The 17,656-nt window shown below is 41.7% G+C and overlaps 1 long non-coding RNA gene across 1 annotated transcript in view; it reads left to right on the forward strand.

The window, feature by feature from the left end:
• Window positions 1–399: 399 nt before the first annotated feature.
• The window catches only part of LOC138442684 (uncharacterized), a 43,115-nt gene continuing 25,858 nt past the window's right edge, over window positions 400–17,656 (forward strand). Inside the window, exons 1-2 of the long non-coding RNA XR_011257835.1 lie at window positions 400–532; window positions 11,848–11,918. This is a non-coding gene — a long non-coding RNA (uncharacterized lncRNA). The remainder of the gene's footprint in view (window positions 533–11,847; window positions 11,919–17,656) is intronic.

Genomic DNA, 17,656 nt, shown 5'->3' on the forward strand with positions numbered 1-17,656 from the left:
GTGCCTCTTTGACCACTACTAGAACATGAACTCCTCAAAATCAGGGTCTGGAACCTACCTCTGCATATCTGTTCATCTAAGTACTTAGGGAGCGCACAGTGGGAGTTCAAAAAGTGCTTGTTGAATTCATGATTGAATTTCCTTTTAAATCAAGGTCGATATTTCATATGTCCTAGATTGTGAATGACTCATATGTACGTAAACACTGTGAAGTAACTGGCTCTTAAATGATTTTAAGAATGACCACGAAGAAAGGCTTCACTCACCCAAACCGTATTTTCAGAGACCTCGCCCGGATTCATCAGTTTCAGCCCAGGCAAGAGATGGCCCCGCCTTCCTGCCTGCCAATCAACCGGCCCTCGCGCCTGCGCAGACGTCGCCCTCTCCCGAAGCCCCGCCCCAGTCGCGGGCGGTTAGATGTGGCGGGAGCTTTTTCTTCATTAGCTCGCCCACTATGACGATCACCTACAGTTGCATTGCAAATGGCCGAGCGGTCCTAGCGGAGCTGGCCCTAACCGGCGGGTCTTATCAGGTACCCCTCCGTCGGCTCCTCAGCCTTCGGCCTTCGCAGGTTCCACCTTTCAAGGGTGGCGCCCACCGGACCCGCCCTTCAGGACGCGGCCCTGAACGGCGGTCCCGAGCGGGCTGAGGGGCGTGAGGCCCCGCCCCCGTGAACGGCCAGGCTGGTGAGCCGTGAATCCCTGGCGGGAGCCGCTCGCCCTCTCGGGCGGCCGAGCCGCAAGTGCGCCGCCCAGGGGTTAGTGTTGGTGCTGCACGCGACGTACTTGAGGGTGACTTGGCTGTCACGTTTCATTCCGGAGACCCCTTAAAGATTTTCTCTCCCCTGCGGAGAAATGGCCTGCAGTTCAACACACGTTTATTGAACATGTTTTAGTTGTAAAATCCCAGAGTCATGGTGTAAGGGATACAATGAAAACGGCGCCTGGAGCTGTCCTTTTATACCCAAGGGCTGCGTTCAGCCCTCCTGCAGTGTGTAATAAGTGTTTCAGTGGACGTAGATAGAGATTGCCACGGTAGCACTCAGGATGGATGACTGCTTTGCCAACCAAAGAGATGATGGTGGGGTGCTTGGCTTAAAAGCATTACAAGAGTTGCCATAGCCTGGAACAGCATAGTGGGCTTGGGGAAACCTCAAGAACCTCAGGTGTGGCTTGAGCGCAGGGTCGCAATATATGAGGGGCTAACGACGAGGTCAGAAAAGTGAACAGAGACTAGTTAATGAAAGGTCCTAGATTAGGCTGGTTCTCTTATCCTAGAGATACCAGGGAGCGGACAAGATTTATAGAGAAACGACACAATCTGATCCATTTTCTGGGAAATTTGGTATGGTTACAACATAGAAGATGGTTTAGAGGAAAGAGAGCCAGTTAGGATGGTATAGTTTATCTAGACGATCAAAGAGCCTGAGCTAAGGCAAAGACAGTGCAGAAGGAAAGGAATGGACAGATACTAAACAGACTTTGCAAACTAGTCCTCAGGAGTTAATGACTGGTAGGATATGTAGGACTGAGAACAGGGCCATGCCTAGGATGAATCTCAGGGTTTGTTTGTTTAATATTTGTTTATTTATTTGGCTATGCTGGGTCTTAGCTGAGGCATGAGGGATCTAGTTCCCTGACCAGGGATGGAACCTGGGCCCACTGCATTGGGAGCTTGAAGCTTTAGCCACTAGACCATCAGGGAAGTCTTCAGGGTTTTTGGTTTTTGTTGTTTCCTTTTTTTTTTTTTAATCTTTTAACCCAAAGCTTTATTGAGATATAATTGACATACAACAATGCATAAGTTTAAGGTGTATAGTTTCTCCGTTTGTTTTCTTGAGTGGTATGAAACCAGAGGGCAGCTACAGGTGGAGGAATAGGATTGTGGGAGAAGGAGTTAGGAGAGAGACTGCAAGGGAAGAGAGTACAAGTTGGGACAAGTAGAATTTTGTGGCCAGTTGGAAAACAGTCCATCTGTTTGTGTATTTATTCCTCCATCTCATTCCCAAAAGATTTAAGTTGTAAACATGTCCAACGGGTCAGAGATAAAGATGGTAGAAGTGGGTGAGACTGCCCAAGACAAGGAAAGAGAGTGAGACGAGAAGAGCACCAGAAGGCAGGACACTATTAAGAATAGAATAGAGAGACTTCCCTCCTGGTCCAGTGGCTAAGACTCCCATGTTCCCAATGCAGGGGATCCGAGTTCGGTGCCTGATCAGGGAACTAGATCCTGCATGTCACAACAAAGACCCAACATGGGCAAATAAATAATTCAATAAATATAAATGTAATAAAAAATTTTTTAATAGAATAGAGAGTTGGGTCACCAAACAGGAGCAATGGTATTCTGAAAGCCAAGAGAAAAAAGTTACAAGAATGTTTTGTGCCCCAGAGAAGTTGAATAAGAGCCAACTTGGACAGTTAGGAGATGATAAGTGACCTTACTGATAGTGGTAGAGGTGGAGGAAGAAGACATTGCTTTAGGCTAAGTGGGGGGAAAAGTGGAGACAGTGACAGGTTTTATTTTCTTGGCCTCCAAAATCACTGAAGATGGCAACTGCAGCCATGAAATTAAAAGACATTTGCCTCTTGGAAGAAAAGTTATGACAGCATATTAAAAAGCAGAGATATCAGTTTGCTGACATAAAGTCAAAGCTATGGTTTCTCCAGGAGTCATGTACAGATGTGAGAGTTGGACCGTAAAGAAGGCTGAGGGCTGAAGAATTGATGCTTTCTAATTGTGGCTCTGGAGAAGACTCTCAAGAGTCCCTTAGACAGCAGGGAGATCGAACCAGTCAATCCTAAAGGAAATTAGTCCTGAATATTCATTGGAAGGATTGATACTGAAGCTGAAACTCCAATACTTTGGCCATCTGATGTGAAGAGCCAACTCACTGAAAAAGACCTTGTTGCTGGGAATGATTGAGGGTGGGAGGAGACCAAGGATGAGATGATTGGATGGATCACAAACTCAATGGACATGAGTTTGAGCAAACTCTGGGAAATAGTGAAGAACAGGGAAGCCTGCTGTGCTGCACTCCATGGGGTTGCAAAGAGTCAGGCAAGACTTAGCAACTGAACAACAAGTGAATGGGAGATGGAAGCAGGGAGAATGAAGTTAGACTGTTCTTTCAAGAATTTAGAAAGGGAATGAGAAAGGCCAACAGCTAGAAGCTTGGTCCAGAAAAGGTTTCATTTGTTAATATAGGGAGAACTTTCACGTTTGTAGGCTAATGGAGAGAAGAGGGAAAATTTTGTGGAGAGGGTTGTTATTGAGAGAGTAAGACCTGAAGGAGCATGAAGGGTTGGAATCCAATGTGGCAGTAGAGAAGTGAGCCTTGGATTAGAGGAATGCGGTGTTTCTCTTGGGGAAAGGATGGGTGTGGATGTAGACGTGGAACTCAGTCTCCTTCTAAGGCTTGCCTCTGTGCCAGTCCCTTAAACGCTGTGTTCCTCAGGGTTCTAACTTCAGTCCTCTTTTTAACTTGACACATTCATTCACACCCTTGGATTACTTTTGCTTTGATCACTGCCAAATCCACTTCCAAAGTATTCACCTCTCTCCACCATCAGATTGTCTAATAGAGGTTCAAGCATATGATGTCCAGCACTAAATTCATTCTTTCCTAGCAGATTCCTCCTCCTGTATTTCTTTTTTTTTTTTTCCTCCTCCTGTATTTCTAATGCTGCTGGACAGCTCTGCCAAACCATTCAAGCTGGAAACTGGGAGTCACTTTCCATTTTTCCCTCTTCTATACCCTCACATCTGTTCTTTGCTGCCAAGTTCTATCATTTCTGTCTTGTGAGTATATCTCGAATCCGCCTCCTTGTGTCAGAACCACATCTCATTATGGCCCTCATTACTTCTCATCAGGGTCATTGAAAATGCCCCCTAACTCATCTCCCAGACCTTAGCCTTGTTCCTCTCAAAACCAGCCTCCACATTGCTACTCAGGAGATTGTTCCTAAAAGCAAATATGATCATGTCACTCCCTTGCTTCAAATCGTTGGGTGGCAACTGATTACTTTCATCATAAAGTTCACTGTCCTCAGACTGGCATTCACGGCCCTCCTGGTAGGGCTTCTCCATGACTATCTCCTCTTCCCCACCCCCGGTGCTCCACCCACCCTGAACTTCACACCGCTCTCCAGTCTGACCAAGGTCTCCGTTCACATCTCCTGTCCCTCTTCCCTAGAACCCACTTGTCTCCATTTTTTAATGATATCACCTCTTCTGTGCTTGAGATGTTTCTGCATTCCTCCTCGAAGCTTCTTCAATGCCCAGGATAATTTACATCCCTTTAACAAACTACTTGCCAGGCTGAACTGGAATCTTCTTTTACTTATCAGTCTCTGCCATTGTATTTCTTCAGGACAGGGACTGTTTTCATCTCTGCCCTTACAGTGTATGATGCCTAGACATAGTAGATTCTCAATAACCATTTGATTAGTTCTGAAGATACAGGGTCAGAAGGTTGAAGGAGTTTATAAGCCCAATGGACTCTCTGTATGAAACACGCAGAGAGATAAGAAAGTGGAAGGTAGTGGAGGACAGGATTAAAGGTCTGAAATGACTGCTGTGTGGAAGGCTGACCAGGGAGAAGAAGGCACTTTATGGGCCAGTTCTGTCATATATTCCTTCCATGCTAAATATTGATGTCACAAATGTTTTATACTCATTAGAAAATACTAGTACCAACCAAAGCTTAATCATGAAATCAAATAGAACTGGACAGGACTGTAGAGATTATCTTTTTGTTTTGTTTTAAATTTTGATGGAGTACAGTTGCTTTATAATGCTGTGTTAGTTTCTTTTTTCAACTTTTCCTTTGAACTGGGGGATTGCCGATAAACAAACAATATTGTGACAGTTTCAAGTGAGCTACAAAAGGACCCAGCCATGTATACCACATGTATCCCTTTTCCCTCAAAGTCTCCTAACATCCTGGCCACCACACAACAATAATGTTGTGTTATTAATAGCTTCTTCGCAAAGGAAATGGCAACCTACTCCTGTATTCTTGCCTGGAGAATTCCATGGACAGAGGAGCCTGGTGGGCTGTGGTCTGTGGGATCGCAAAGAGTTGGACACAATTGAACGTACAGCACATTAACAGCTTCTACTGTACAGCAAAGTGAATTAGCTATATGTATACATGAGCGCATACGTGCTAAGTTGCTTCAGTTGTGTCCGATTCTGTGCAAACCTGTAGACTAGCTCCCCAGGCTCTGCTGTCCATGGGATTCCCCAGGCAGGAATACTGGAGTGAGTTGCCATTTCCTTCTCCAGGGGATCTTTCCGACCCAGGGACCAAACCTGTCTCTTAGTGCTGGGGTCCAGGCCCGGTGGATCCAGGGTGATTCGAAGGTGGGGGGACGGAGTCGGCGTCTTTGGAAAAATACATATTTAATCACAGATATAGAGAGATTAGAAATGGATAGTGTAGTAGGAAGATCAGTGGAGAAAAGGAGGCTGAATAACTTGGATTACGTGAAATAGCATCCATGCTGCAGATGGGAATTCAGCCAGAAAAACGGGAGCAAGAAAGAAGCGACATGGGGGAATCAGTCTTTCCGGAAACTGATCCGATTTCTTTATTTTGGGGTTTGCTTATATACCTTTTGTTACACATAGGGATGAATACAGAGTCACGTGGGGGTCAGCAGTCCTGACCTTTGTCAAAATCAGGTGCTTCACATAAATGTATAAAAAAAAGGTCTTAGGGATATTACATCATCTTCTGGCCATGAGTGAGACCTGCTTACATTTTATGATCCTTTCTTTCTGATAACCAAAAAAACTTATTTCTTCCAAGGGTGTTTTTTCTTAAACCAGGCACCACCCTCCAAATAAAGTTACATTCCTATAGGGTGAGGGTGTAGTGAGTTACAATCAAGAAAGGAATTTATTCAACCCAAGGTTAACATGATTAGTCTTAAAGGTTAATACTTATTTCTCCTATATGCTTAAAGGTTAATACTTATTTCTTCCTATATGCTAGTTATATTCATTATAAGAGTAGGGAACATGGAGATTTAGCAGCAAACATCAGCCCAACAAATGAAAATCCTTTCACCAATGCTTCTCTTAAGATCTGTTTAGTCTTAAGATATGATAAAGTTACATTCTTACACAGCAAGGACACAGTGATATATAAGTACAGTGATCTATTACAAAAGAGAAAATCCATTAACTCAAAAAGTTTAGTATTGCTAACATCAAAAACTACCATATTTCCTTTGCTATATTCCAAATACATTGATTAATATATTCCCAAGTGCCTAAGGATATGGAGGCCTGGCGGCAATCATTGACTCTCAACAAGAAGAAAAAGTCCTATGCTAATTAAGACTCTCAAAATACTCCAAAACTCTGTGCTGTTTATGGTTGAGAGGTAGTAAACAATCATGTGGCAGGAGTATGGATAATCCTGTCACACAAGCTAGTCTGTCAGCAGAGAGGTTTGACCTGAGACATCCTTGTCCCACCCAGAGCAGGGAATTAGCAGCAATTATTGACACAACAAATGAAGAGACCCTTCACCAATATAATTCCTAACCAACTATACTAACAATTTTAACTCCCCAAAATAATTCGCCTTTAATAAGTCTAAAACATCTCGTGCCTCTCAGATTGGGAGGCTGTAAACAATCACATGTGGCCAGACAAACCTATACAGGTGGGCTAGATAACCTTCAGAGGAGTCCGTAAGCTGAAACACTCTTGTCACGCCCAGGAATTTTTATTGCCTTGGAGCTGCACGTTTACTCCTTCTCAGAGAGAAACGGTTATGGGGAAGAGCCCCCCGTAAAGTCAGAGGTGTAGGTGAGAGCGTAAAACAGACTCTGGTTTTGGGGTTAGATGCTCGGGAACAGGGGGTTTCCTGAGGCTTGATCACGCCTTTGCGTATGCCAAGCCTCGTTCCTCATGACCTTTGCCATGGGCGGAATTCCTCACGCTGGCCCCCGGCATCTTAGGTCTCCTGCATTGGCAGGCAGGCTCTTTACCACTAGCGCCACCTGGGAAGCCCATACGTGTACATATATGCCCTTTTGCAGATTTCCTTCCCATCCATTTAGGTCACCACAGAGCGTTAAGTCAAGTTCCATGTGATATACAGTAGGTTCTCATTCCAGTACTTAGTCACTCAGTTGTGTCCCACTCTTTGTGACCCCATGGACTGTAGCCCACCAGGTACCTCTGTCCATGGGGATTTTCCAGGCAAGAATACATGCCATGCCCTCCTCCAGGGGATGGTTCCAGCCCAGAGATCGAACCCAGATCTCCTGCATTGCAGGCAAATTCTTTACCCTCTCAGTCACCAGTGAAGCCCAAGAATACTAGAGCTTTGCAACCGCATGGACTGTAGCCTGCCAGGCCCCTCTGTCCATGGAATTTTTTCATGCAAGAACATTGGAGTAGGTTGCCATTTCCTTCTCCAGGGGATCTTCTTGACCCAGGGATCAAACCCCTGTCTCTTGCGTCTCCTGTGTTGGCCGGTGGATTCTTTACCACTGCGCCACCTTGGAAGCCCATTTTGTACATAGTAATCTCTCTATGTTTGTGTCTCTGTTTCTTCTTGTAGAGCTCATCTTGCCCAATCCCATCATTCTTCACACAAGGAAACAGACCCAGACAAGTCATTTTCTTAAACTGTGAGCACTTCAATCCCAGAAACAGCACTACAGCCTCATGTGTCAGTTATTTTATTGCCTCATGTTGCCACTTGCTTTGTTTCACATTTTTCTGATTTCATAGTTTACATACTCTAAAAGAGACACTTTGGAAAAGCTAGGGGAATATGTTCCAGTGATGAGAACAGAGTAACTGAAAGATTATGTATTCTCTTAATTCCCTTAATGTTTCTTAGGAAATCATTTTCTAGAGAAAACACTTGGATTTTTAAGGTAATACCAAAAATTTCAAGTTTTACTCTCTCCCAAATCATTAATAATAAGCTCTTCTCTGCCAAAAAGTTTTTATTTCAAGCATCATTTTCTGCAAATGGAAAAGTTAATCAGGAACATGCCTATTCAAGTCTTCTTAGGTCTTTTTCGGATTCCTTTCATGCTTCTAAAGTCAATTAATGGGATTCCATATAATTAGATATAGTTAAGATATTCTGGATAATCATGTGTGTGCTTGCTTGCTAAGTCTCTTCAGTCGTGTCTGACTCTTTGCATGGAGTGTAGCCCACCAGCCTCCTCTCTTCATGGGATTCTCCAGGCAAGAATACTGGAGTGGGTTGCCATGCCCTCCTCCCTGAATAATAATACCTTGCAAATTTTCCCCAAAGAATGAGCCTTATAATAAACAGATAGAAGAAATCTTAACAATTATTTTTATACAAATACATCAGTGCATAATAATGAATACAATTTTTATCTTAATCAAAAAAAAAGAAGAAGACTGCATAGTTTATCAGAGACTAAAAGCTGAATTCTTTTAATCGATTAACATTTTACATATAGCTTCACAGAGGTCACTGAAAAGATGTTTGATTAGATAGTCCAATCCTCAGTCATATTCATTTCAATTCAGTTCAGTCGCTAAGTCATGTCCAGCTCTTTGTGACTCCATGGAGTGCAGCACACCAGGCCACCCTGCCCATCACCAACTCCCTGAGTTCACTCAAACTCATGTCCCTTGAATCGGTGACACCATCCAACCATCTCATCCTCTGTCCTCCCCTTCTCCTCCCATCTTCAGTCTTTCCCAGCATCAGGGTCTTTTCCAAGGAGTCAGTTTTTCATATCAGATGGCCAAAGGATTGCAGTTTCAGCTTCAGCATCAGTCCTTCCAGTGAATATTCAGGACTGATTTGCTTGAGGATGGACCCACTGGCTCTCCTTGGAGTTCAAGGGACTCTCAAGAGTCTTCTCCAACACCACAGTTCAAAAGCATCAGTTCTTTGGCACTCAGCTTTCTTTATAGTCCAACTCTCACATCCGTACATGACTACTGGAAAAACCATTGCTTTGACTAGGTGGACCTTTGTCGGCAAAGTAATGTCTGCTTGTTAATATGCTGTCTAAGTTGGTCATAGCTTTTCTTCCAAGGAGCAAGCATCTTTTAATTTCATGGCTGCAGTCACCATCTGCGATGGTTTTAACGCCCCAAGATATAAAGCCTCTCACTGTTTCCACTGTTTCCCCATCTATTTCCCATGAAGCAATGGGACTGGATGCCACTTAGTTTTCTGAATGTTGAGTTTTAAGCCAACTTTTTCACTCTCCTCTTTCACTTTCCTCAAGAGGCTCTTTAGTTCTTCTTTGTTTTCTGCCATAAGGGTGGTGTCATCTGCATATCTGAGGTTATGGCTATTTCTCTCAGAAGTCTTGATTCCAGCTTGTGCTTCATCCAGTCCAGCATTTCTCATGACAAAGTCTGCATATAAGATAAATAAACAGGGTGACAATATACAGCCTTGACATACTCCTTTCCCAATTTGGAAGCAGTCTGTTGTTCCATGTTCAGTTCTAACTGTTGCTTCTTGACCTGGATACAGATTTCTCAGGAGGCAGGTCAGCTGGTCTGGTATTCCCATCTCTTGAAGAATTTTCCACAGTTTGTTGTGATCCACACAGTCAAAGGCTTTGGCATAGTCAATAAAGCAGAAGTAGATGTTTTTCTGGAGCTCTCTTGCTTTTTCAATGATCCAACAGATATTGACCATTTGATCTCTGATTCCTCTGCCTTTTCTAAATTGAGCTTGAACATCTGGAAGTTCACGGTTCATGAACTGTTGAGAATTTTGAGAATCACTTTGCTAGTGTGTGAGATGAGTGCAACTGTGTGGTAGTTTGAGCATTCTTTGGCATTGCCTTTCTTTGGGATTGAAAACTGACCTTTTCCAGTCCTGTGGCTACTGCTGAGTTTTCTACATTTGCTGACATATTGAGTTCAGCACTTTCACAACATCATCTTTCAGGATTTGAAATAGCTCAACTGGAATTCCATCACCTCCACTAGCTGTGTTTGTAGTGATGCTTTCTAAGGCCCACTTGACTTCACATTCCAGGATGTCTGGCTGTAGGTAAGTTATCACACCATCATGATTATCTGGGTCATGAAGATCTTTTTTGTATAGTTCTTCTGTGTATTCTTGCTACCTCTTCTTAATATCTTCTGCTTCTGTTATGTCCATACCATTTCTGTCCTTTATTGAGCCCATCTTTGCATGAAATGTTCCCTTAGTATCTCTAATTTTCTTGAAGAGATCTCTAGTCTTTCCCATTCTATTGTTTTCCTCTCTTTGCACTGATCACTGAGGAAGACTTTCTTATCTCTCCTTGCTATTCTTTGGAACTCTGCATTCAAATGGGTATATCTTTCCTTTTCTCCTTTGCCTTTCATTTCTCTTCTTTTCATAGCTGTTTGTAAGGCCTCCTCAGACAACCATTTTGCCTTTTTTGCATTTCTTTTTCTTGGGGATGGTCTCAATCACTGCCTTCTGTACAATGTCATGAACCTCTGTTCATAGTTCTTCAGGCACTCTATCAGATTTAATCCCTTGAATCTATTTGTCACTTCCACTGTATAGTATAAGTGATTTGATTTAGGTCATACCTGAATGGTCTAGTGGTTTACCCTACTTTCTTCAATTTAAGTCTGATTTTGGCAATAAGGAGTTCATGATCTGAGCCACAGTCAGCTCCTGGTCTTGTTTTTGCTGACTGTATGGAGCTTCTCCTTCTTTGGCTGCAAAGAATATAATCAATCTGATTTCGGTATTTACCATCTTGTGATGTCCATGTGTAGAGTCTTCTCTTGTGTTGTTGGAAGAGGGTGTTTGCTATGACCAGTGCATTCTCTTGGCAAAACTCTCTCAGCCTTTGCCCTGCTTCATTCTGTAATCCAAGGCCAAATTTGCCTGTTACTCCAGGTATCTCTCGGAGAAGGCAATGGCATCCCACTCCAGTACTTTTGCCTGGAAAATCCCATGGATGGAGGAGCCTGGTAGGCTACAGTCCATGGGGTCGCTAGGAGTTTTACTTTTCACTTTCATGCATTGGAGAAGGAAATGGCAACCCACTCCAGTGTTCTTGCCTAGAGAATCCCAGGGACGGGGGATCCTGGTGGGCTGCCGTCTCTGGGGTCGCACAGAATCGGACACAACTGAGGCAACTTAGCAATAGCAGCCAAGTATCTCTTGACTTTCTACTTTTGCATTTCAGTCCCCTATAATGAAAAGGACATATTTTGGGGGTGTTAGTTCTAGAAGGTCTTGTAGGTCTTCATAGAATCATTCAACTTCAGCTTCTTCAGCATTATTGGTTGGGGCATAAGCTTGGGTTACTGTGATATTGAATGGTTTGCCTTGGAAATGAATAGAGTTCATTCTGTCATTTTTGAGACTGCACCCAAGTACTGCATTTCAGACTCTTTTGTTGACTATATTAATAATAACCAGTCATATTAATAATGTGTTATAAAAATGACTAGCGTATCTTATATCTGCACACTTGAATGTATACAAACAAAGTATATGTGTATTTAGTAGTAGTAATGTCAGGTGCTCAGTCGTGTCCGACTCTTTGGACCCCATGGACTGTAGCCCACCAGGCTCCTCTGTCTATGGAATTCTCCAGGCAAGACTACTGGAGTGGGTTGCCATTCCCTTCTCCAGGGGATCTTCCCAAACCAGGGATGTAATTTTAATATATTCCTTCAGATTCATATGAATATTTCATGATAACTTGTCTCTTACCATGCATTATGAATAACTACCCATTAGTTCTCCTAGTAAACAGTTGTTCCTTAATTTAAAAAAACGTTCGTAAATTAAGGAGATGAATAATGAACGGCACTACAATCTTCTATATAAATGCTAACAATTTTTTTTAGGAAGCAGCAGCAGCAGTGCTTAAGCTAGTACTTCTTAGAGCTGAACCGAAGACCATAATTCAAATGGGAAGGTAAGTTATATTCTAATAAAGTCTACTTTTTAATCATTACCAGCTGATAACTGGGCTGGGTTTCCCTGGTGGCTCAGTGGTAAAGAATCCACCTGCCAATGCAGAAGATGCAGGTTCCATCCCTGGGTCAAGAGGATCCCCTGGAGAAGGAAATGGCAGCCCACTCCAATATTCTTGCCTGGGAAATCCCATGGACAGAGGAGCCTGACAGCCAACAGTCCATGAGGTTCAACTCTTTTGAACTAGCGACTAAACAACAACCACCACAAACTGATAATTATAATGATGATGACATGGGGGGGAATATTTATCACACGGGCTCTTGATTGAATCCTCAGAAATGAAGGTATGAAATTATGAATGGTAAGGATGACATTAAATTCAAGAAAGTGGTTACCTCTACAAAGAGAAGGGAGAAGAAATTGAGAAACAGTATATGGGGGATATTAATTGTATCTGTAACATTTTGACTGGACAGTAGGGCTACGAATGTTCTTCTTATCTTATTCTCTGTACCTTTTTTGGTATACCAAAATATTTAATTAATAAAAAGGGCAATATTCCACTTGAGTTCAGTTCAGTTCAGTTCAGTCGCTCAGTCGTGTCCAACTCTGCGACCCCATGGATCGCAGCATGCCAGGCCTCCCTGTCCATCACCAACTCCCGGAGTTCACCCAGACTCACGTCCATCAAGTCGGTGACGCCATCCAGCCATCTCATCCTCTGTCATCCCCTCTTCCTCCTGCCCCCAATCCCTCCCAGCACCAGAGTCTTTTCCAGTGAGTCAACTCTTCGCATGAGGTGGTCAAATTCCTAGAGTCTCAGCTTTAGCATCAGTCCTTCCAAAGAAATCCCAGGGCTGATCTCCTTCAGAATGGATTGGTTGGATCTCCTTGCAGTCCAAGGGACTCTCAAGAGTCTTCTCCAACACCACAGTTCAAAAGCATCAATTCTTCAGTGCTCAGCTTTCTTCACAGTCCAACTCTCACATCCATACATGACCACTGGAAAAACCATAGCCTTAACTAGATGGACCTTTGTTGGCAAAGTAATGTCTCTGCTTTTGAATATGCTATCTAGGTTGGTCATCACTTTTCTTCCAAGGAGTAAGCGTCTTTTAATTTCATGGCTGCAGTCACCATCTGCAGTGATTTTGGAGCCCAAAAAAATAAAGTGTGACACTGTTTCCACTGTTTCCCCATCTATTTCCCATGAAGTGATGGGACCAAATCCATGATCTTCATTTTCTGAATGTTGAGCTTTAAGCCAACCTTTTCACTCTTCTCTTTCACTTTCATCAAGAGGCTTTTTAGTTCCTCTTCACTTTCTGCCATAAGGGTGGTGTCATCTGCATATCTGAGGTTATTGGTATTTCTCCCGGCAATCTTGATTCCAGCTTGTGCTTCTTCCAGCCCAGCATTTCTCATGGTGTACTCTGCATAGAAGTTAAATAAGCAGGGTGACAATATACAGCCTTGACATACTCCTTAAAATATCTTTAATAAGATCATTCTACTTTACGTGAGACATTACATGATGTGGCTTAAACCATGTAATGTCCTAAGTAAATATTTTGCTAGTAAAAGAACAAGTAGGAAATAGTGAAAGTGAAAGTCACTCAGTTGTATCCGACTCTTTGTGGCCCCGTGAACTGTAGCCTGCCAGGCTCCTCTGTCCATGGAATTCTCCAGGCCAGAATACTGGAGTGGGTAGCCATTCCCTTCTCCAGGGGATCTTCCCAACCCAGGAATCAAAACCAGGTCTTCCGCATTTCAGGTGGAAGGCTCTTTACCATCTGAGCCACCAAGGAAGTCCAATTTCTTTTTTTTTTCAGACTCATCATTGTTTTTTAAAGAGGAGATTTGTTTTAGCTTACACTTAATGTAAAGACACATTAAATGAATGCACAGTTTTATGAGGTTTCTCAAAGGACTCACTCCCAGCAACCAGTTGCAACTGCCAACTAAGCCAAAGAATAGATCTCTGCCAACTACCCCAAAAATTCCCCACCATGATACCCCATTCACAACTTCCTCCCTCTCCCCCAAATCAACAACCATTCCAACTTCTGCAGCAGTCACTTATCCTATTTCTTCATCACCTCAGTACCTGAATATGCATCTTCAGGCAAAAGAGCCTAGTCCCGCCCATTTTTTAGTTTGGTGTCTTTTAAGTCTCTTTAATCCACATATTGCCCTTACATCCCTTTCCTTTCCTTACAATTTATTGTTGAAGAACCTACAGAGTTTCCCACAGTCTGGTTTTGCTGATTGCATATTCAAAATGAAGTTCATCTTGATCAAAGCAGTTGGATCCAGTGACTTGATCCCTTTGGCAAGACTGTAGGTTTTTCATCAGTTTTTGATCTGAGGGTGCATAATTCTGCCTTCTGGCATACTAGAAGCCATTGATATTCATGGCCTACACTGTAGAGCCATTAATTTATTGCGGGCTGCAAAATAGTGATATTCTAGTTTTGTTTTACTTACTAGCTGGAATGATTTGAAAAAGAGATTCTCTCCTCTATTTGCCTACCTATATCAAACATTATAATTTGAATCTTTTGAGGACCTCTTCCCTGGTCTCCAGACTTGTATACCCAACCATTCATTCCATACCTCTGCTGCTGCTGCTGCTGCTGCTGCTTCAGTCATGTCCGACTGTGCAACCCCATAGACGGCAGCCCACCAGGCTCCCCCATCCCTGGGATTCTCTAGGCAAGAACACTGGAGTGGGTTGCCATTTCCATATCTCTAGAGGATGTCTAATGGGCATCTCCAACTTAGGTTCGAAGTCAAGCCTCCTCTTGGAGTTGTCCCCACATCACCTCTCCAGTTCCTCAGGTCTAAAACTTCTATGATCCTTGATTTTTATCTCTTTTACTTCCAAATCTAACCCATCAGCAACTTCTGTTGTCTTTCCCTTCCAAATATATCCACAGTCTGACTGCCTCCACCACCATCTCTTGCTGGGGTTACTTGACATCAAGTTAGATTTTTTTTTTCTTCTTCTTCTTCTTTTTGTTTTTTATTTTTAAGGGTTGCACTCTTAAAGTCTGACTTAATGACATTTTGTCATTATGTAAAATGATAAAATTTATACGGCTCCAAAGTCAAATCTACAAAACGAGTTTCCTTCAAGCAGTCTCATTTTTGTTCATTTCTTCGTACTACTCTCTCTCCCTCTGTGTAGGTAACTATTTTGACTAAGTTTTTAGTTTATCATTTTCTTTTTTTTCTTTCCTATAAGAGATGCATCCATATATTTGTATTTCCTTTATGGTAGCATACGAGAATGACAGATAAATGGTAGTACATCATAAGCACTTTTCTCCACCTTGCATTTGTCAGTTAACAGTATATCCTAGACATCATGTATTCAGGTTTTTTAATCTTTAAGGACATTTCTGAATGTTATTCACTAAGCATACTAAACATAAATTTAAAATCACATCCAGTATCAATTTACTTCAAATCACATATGTAATTTTTGAAGAGATGATAGAATTAGAAACTCTTTTCCTATAAAGACTCTCCCCAATTTAAAAATAAAAATAAATATTTTTTAAATCACTAAGTCATGTCTGACTCTTTGTGACCCCATGGACTACCAGGCTTTTCTGTCCGTGGAATTCTCCAGGCAAGAATACTGGAGTGAGTTGCCATTTCCTTCTGCAGGGAATTTTCTGACCCAGGGATTGAACCCATATCTCCTGCTTGGCAGGTGGATTCTTTACCACTGAGCCACCTGGGAAGCCCTAGTGTATATTATGCATGTCAACTAATGCCATCATTAAAAATATTTGTACTATATTGTATTCATGATATGATATGAAGGATTTGTTTTGAAAGCGTGCATATTTTAAATTTTCTACCTCTGGGATTATCTTTTCTACATGTTTTGCAATTCCTCATTCTCATATATATCCAGTTTAGCATTTGAACATGTCTGTTGCCTATATAACCATTTGGATATAGAGTGTTCAAAAATGACTAGATTAAAGCCTAGGCACCAAGCAACTATTTTGCTACATCCCTAAATTTTCTGGATTGCTGGGTAGTAAAGATGGTGACACTCTCCAAAAATCTTATATCCTCCTAAAATGTCTGAGAAGGTACAAAAGGTACCTAGAAGCTAAGTGGTCTTAAAAAACGTACACTTTGGATTACTATGCTGCTGCTGCTGCTGCTGCTAAGTCGCTTCAGTCGTGTCCGACTCTGTGCGACCCCATAGACGGCAGCCCACCAGGCTCCCCCGTCCCTGGGATTCTCCAGGCAAGAACACTGGAGTGGGTTGCCATTTCCTTCTCCAATTGGATTACTATGGGGAAGTTTAATTCCGCCCCCCCCCAACTCATGTTCTCCAGAATATTTGATCTTTGCAGTTTAAGACTTTTAAATTCTAATCTGTCATGATAGAAAGCCAAGAACTGCCAAAATTAAATATGTCTACCTAAAAATATAAGAATACTAAAAATCAGTGAACAAATAGAATTTTCGGTTTGATCAGAATCTAGATGTAACCTTGGAATGTGACTTCCATCAAAGGCATGTCAAATATACATATATGATTAAATTATTATACTTTTCTCTGTTGTAATTTATTTTCTTGATACAATGTTAAATAGATATTCACATTTTAGAGAGTTTTTATCTAACATAATTCTTCAAACGTATGAAAGATTTTCTAATTATTCTGATTATAAAAAGTTACCTACATAGTTTTTATACTATTAATAAAAGCTTGAAAACAAAATTCAATTCTCTGTATCAGTACTTAATTTCTTTAATATTATATGTAAATGAATGTATTCTTTTCAAAGCTTTGTTTACCATACTCTCTTTATTGATGGAATCACTTACCTTTGTGCCTCAGACAATGCCTTAGATATTTTAACACCATCTGCATTTCTTAAAAATGTAAGTAATTTCTTATACTACTTTGACTTTTTCAATTACTGAAATTATGAGGTCTGATTTATAGTTTATTAGTAGTAATGTCCCTAGCCAAGAGCAGATCAGCCATCTGTCCATATAGCAGAGCCGTTAATGACCTTCAGAGATTTCTCACCCTCACCCTTCACCTATCTCCTGCCTCCACACGTCCCCCGACTCTGAAGCAAGATCTGCAAAGACAATCAACCCAGATCTATCAGAATCTCTCTTTATATTTCTTTTGTCCTTTCAAAGTAAAAAAAGCTTTATAATCAATAATATTTAGTATGCTTTCTCAATAGCATATGTATTTAATTTTGAAACACATGTAAGATACTTCTGACAGAAAATGTGAATCAATTATAAGAGTTAAAGAAATGTTTTTAATCATTCATACTACCTTTGTTGTTGTTTTAGTCACTAAGTCGTATCTGACTCTTTTTCAACCCTATCTGCTGTAGCCCACCAGAGTCCTCTTGTCCATGGAATTCTCCAGGCAAGAATACTGGAGTGGGTTGCCATTTCCTTCTCCAGGGGATCTTCCTGACCCAGAAATCAAACCTGAATCTCCTGCACTGCAGATAGATTCTTTTATCACTGAGCTACCTGGGAAGCCCTACACAACCTTCAGGGAATGTTTTATGTAAAAGTTACCAACAAATATAAAATATAAATAGAGTAATTGTGTGTGTGTACGTATGTAGATACATGAGATTTTATAAATTTCTTAAAAGGTAATTAACATCTCTAATAGCTATCATCTGTTACTGACGATTACCCAGAATTTGATAACTGCAGTCCATG

Source organism: Ovis canadensis, chromosome 6, assembly GCF_042477335.2.
Source record: "Ovis canadensis isolate MfBH-ARS-UI-01 breed Bighorn chromosome 6, ARS-UI_OviCan_v2, whole genome shotgun sequence".
Taxonomy (NCBI): Eukaryota; Metazoa; Chordata; class Mammalia; order Artiodactyla; family Bovidae; genus Ovis; species Ovis canadensis.